The sequence below is a fragment of the Miscanthus floridulus genome, chromosome 10, assembly GCF_019320115.1.
Source record: "Miscanthus floridulus cultivar M001 chromosome 10, ASM1932011v1, whole genome shotgun sequence".
Classification (NCBI taxonomy): domain Eukaryota; kingdom Viridiplantae; phylum Streptophyta; class Magnoliopsida; order Poales; family Poaceae; genus Miscanthus; species Miscanthus floridulus.
In genome coordinates, this window is record NC_089589.1 from 34,482,264 (window position 1) to 34,486,430 (window position 4,167).

The window sequence follows — 4,167 nt, forward strand, 5'->3', positions numbered from 1 at the left end:
AAGCGTCGGTTCGAGAGTTCCTCTCATGGCCTGGCCCCGCAGAAGCCACGTGCTCACGTGCTTCCCCTGCCCCACTCACGCTACACTCAGGGGGCTGTGACCGCTCCGAGCCGTGGAGGTGGTACCTACACCGCCAACTACCACCGTCCCGCTTAGAGCCGTCCTGCTTCGAGTTGCCCCACTCAGGGAGCTGGCATGTGGAGGACCGCTCACTACAAGAAACCTATTAATACATGACGGTTCAATTCCGTCACCGATCGCTAAATAACCGTCACAAAATAGCATCCATGACGGTTTTAGGTATCGTCATGTATTGAGCGTCATGGATTGATGTGCATGACGGGTATTTGAAAACCATCACAGATTAACGCAATCCATGACGGTTATAGACCGTCATAGCTCAGCCCGAGACCCACTTAGCCCAACCCAAGCCCAATGTTTGTGATAGAATATAACCGTCATAGATTGAATAGCCACATCATCATTTATACAATGACGTGGATGTTGACATCACAACCAATTGCCACGTATTTAGCACATCAATAATATAATAACATTCATCACAAGATACACCAATCATACAATAGACATTTATTTATTCATATAATAATGAATAGATGTATACAATGGTAATAATGAGTTGATGTATACAATGGATTCAGCATATACAAACCTATAGGCTAAAAAATACATATACATGATAGAAAAAATAATAAACTTTCATGTACTTCATCCTTCGACGTGATGCATTGCGTTGAACGCGAAGACAGCCGTGGACATATGACTTATCCACAGCAATAAACGATCTTGACAACCTGCAGGATATTTGGCATACTTGTGAAGCTCGCAGCAAGACCACCGATGGGACAAAAATCATACAAACAAGAATGATGGCACCAGGGAAAATTTGTGCTATTGAGCAGCAACAAAAAAGATCATCCATTATAGCTTCCACTATTAAATAAATGAAATTAACTAGTTAAAGAAAAAATGGTCGGACAAAAAGTATCCCCTCTAACAAATAATTCCAGACTTCCCATTTCTACAAACATGACATGAATGATATGAGATTGCAGCTTTGTTTTATTCAGTCCATCACATTTCTTAAATATTATATTGCCATCATTGGACTAACAAAAAACCATCGTGGACTACCTTAATTGCACTCTTTCAGTCGCTCAGACCATTCATTAGAAAAAAAATTACCTCAACACTATCCCTGCTGCAGTCCTGCTTCTAGAACTAACAAGCTGCAGAACAAAATACAAATCAATGTGGTCAGGAGCAACTACTGTTGTCAATTGGCAAAGGAAAAACAGCACATAAATGCTACAGACCAGAGATAAAGCTTGAATAATCACACAAGCAAGGAACTCATCATTAGTTCAAGATTACATGAGAATTAATTCACCGTTTCACCTTGTAGCTTGAACATGACATTTCACCTATGTGAATCCACACTACCCTGCATCATGAGATAAAAATGCTGCTGCTCAAACCTGCAGAAAACAGAGCTAAGCTATGCAGTGCCAAATTGCTGCTTATGCTGCCCAACAGTAGTATAGCTGATGGCTTCAGTTGCTCTGAACTGTAGAGGTAAAATATCATGGAGGCAGTACATACCTTTCGACTCTGTAGGCTGCATCTTGGACCTTCCTATGCAATGTCACTTCCTTCTTTCTAGAGAGTAGAAATTATCATCAATAAAATAACTGCAGATTAATATGTGTGTACTATACAAACAGTACAAAAAATTAATTCTACTTCCAAGAGAGTGGCCTCAGAAATTAATCACAGTCAGACCAACGTCTCTACAGCAATCACAATCTCTGAAAAACTTAAACTATAGTCCTAGCTAGTTTACTCAGGAACCTTGAACATATGTTGATTGGTAATAATTTAATAAAAAAAACTAGAGACATTCAGATTTGAACGCCACACATCACAGGTACAAGTAAATCTATTAGTGAATCTGCTATCCCATTGCTATCACATTATGACTATCATTACAAATCTGAAGGCCTTTTGTTCTCCTCTCTTTTTTTATACATGTAAAGTGTCCAATGTCAATCAGCTCTCTTCCCTGTTCTCATGTAAGCATGAGTAAAACAATATGTTCCATCCAGGTTGGTTTGAAATATACTTAGATGGTTTTGTTATAACCTTGTGTAGGTAGCATTCTAATTTGTTACAGCATAGAATTGAATTGGAGAAAAATGATATTGTTCCCACTGAATTTCAAATCATTGTGAAACAAAATTCAAAATCACATGAGAAAGATTCAAATTAGTCCCAAGCTACTAGTACTGCCATGTATTTGAATGAAAATAGCTACCTTTGGAACAAAAATGACAAGAACTGTAGCTCGTAACATTCAGGTACAGGATTCATGCAAGTAGTAATAACCGGATAAACAAATGAAGCACTTACCCATGAGAGCAATGACTATTATTCAATAGAACTCGTAATAAAATTGAGCTGTGCTGCTGCACTAGTTATTGAAACCTGAACTAAAAAGAACATACTAGAATACTATTGCTAAAGCTTTTATCGCCACTGAAGAAAAACAGTAACTGCTGTCTGTCTACTCCTGCGGTTGTGGTTGGTGAATTGCAGTGAGAAAAACTACCAGCGAGAAAGCACGAGCTAGTGCTGCACTAGTTAATAAAAACTTGCAGTCTTTAGTTGTCAAGCTGTTAATCAGACTTCAGAGAACTGACAACAACAACGAATTGTAGCAGCTGCTGATTCTCATTAGAGAGGAATACAACAGCCTGCTACTACTGCTACCAATCTAAAAACCAAGGCAGGCAGAGGATCTTGTAACTGAAGCGGCCAGAACTAAAAGGATTCACTTGTGCCTGCACAAATTTGTGTATGACATTAACAGATCTTCACGCCCACAGATGAATAAGACTATCACATAACAAGAACCTCCAATCATGATAAGCGAGCAGTAGAAACAACATATTTGAAACAAAAAATATATATCATCAACTTCAAGCATCGGTTCAGTGCTCATCCCAGGGGTCTGCACAGCATATAATTAAAATTAGTCCAATTTGGAAAATAAACATGGTCGAAGCAAAGGTAAGAATTCAGTATCTCCTGGAATGTGAAATACCAGATTTTTTGGAATCCGGCTGCAAGCTCTGGCCATTACACTGGGTGAGCACAACCAGCAGCATTGGCATCATGGCACTTGGATTCATGCAGGTCAGGTTCCCTCGAACATCAGACCCTGGGCACGCAGATCCCCACCGCCGGCATGCTAGCACCATACCTGCTTGGAGCCAGTGCCATCACTAGTGGACGAATTTGGTGAGGAAGCAGAAAGGTGGATATAGGACCACTTGGGGGAACACATGAATCACCTAAGCAGCTCGATGTGGAGTGACAAGTTGTACCTTGAAGCACTTGCTGCTGGCCTTTATGTGGGGGTAGGACTCCTCCTCGAGCTCGACGGCCGCGCCGAGCTCCTCTGCTGCAGGGTCTGGATCCAGCGAGGACTAGGTGGGGGCGCTGCCCTTAGTCTCCTCCACGGCGAGGCCTGGTTCGGGTGCTGCCCTTAGTCTCTTCCTGCGCCACACGCCGTCCTCAGTCTGCATGTTGCACTAGGCCAAATCCGCATCGGCCTGGGCGACGGCGACAGCGATGACTAGTGCGCAGAGGAGAGGCAGCTGGGATGGTGCGGGGTGGACGGCGGCGGCTGTTGCGGAGAAGGGAGGCAGCGCCGCAGCGCGGTGTGGGGGGTTAGGTTTTGAGGATCGTTTATATACATTAGCGGGTATTGGGCTTGGGCTGGATATCCAGTGCGGTAAGCTCGATGGATGGCTGGAGGTGTGCATTGTTTCGTGACGGTTTCTCAATCCGTCACAGACAATCCGTCATGGATTAAACGATTTCTTGTAGTGGCTACGCCCACCCCCACAGGTAGCACGCCCTTCACTTGCTTTGGTTGTGGCTAGCCTGGTCACAAGATCGCCGAGTGCCCCGTCAAGAATGGCACACCGCCTGCTCCGACCCAGGCGAGACAGGCTACTACACCTGCTGCTCCGCGCAAGAACATTGCAGGGGCTGTCCATAGTCGTCTCAACCACATGATCGCGGAGGATGCCCAGGACGCTCCCGACGTGGTGTACGGTATGTTTTTGGTACAGGGAGTTA

General features: G+C 43.7%; 1 long non-coding RNA gene across 6 annotated transcripts; it reads right to left on the reverse strand.

The window, feature by feature from the left end:
* Positions 1–580: 580 nt before the first annotated feature.
* On the reverse strand, positions 581–3,729 carry LOC136489989 (uncharacterized). Of its 6 annotated transcripts, none has more exons than XR_010767462.1 (5): positions 3,125–3,729; positions 1,624–3,031; positions 1,338–1,465; positions 1,207–1,250; positions 582–815 (listed from the first exon to the last, which is right to left on the reverse strand). It is a non-coding gene; the product is annotated as an uncharacterized lncRNA (long non-coding RNA). The 6 variants fall into 6 exon arrangements; XR_010767461.1 differs by having other exon boundaries at positions 583–815; positions 1,207–1,465; positions 3,125–3,283; positions 3,408–3,729; XR_010767460.1 differs by having other exon boundaries at positions 583–815; positions 1,207–1,465; positions 3,125–3,305; positions 3,408–3,729.
* Positions 3,730–4,167: the final 438 nt, after the last annotated feature.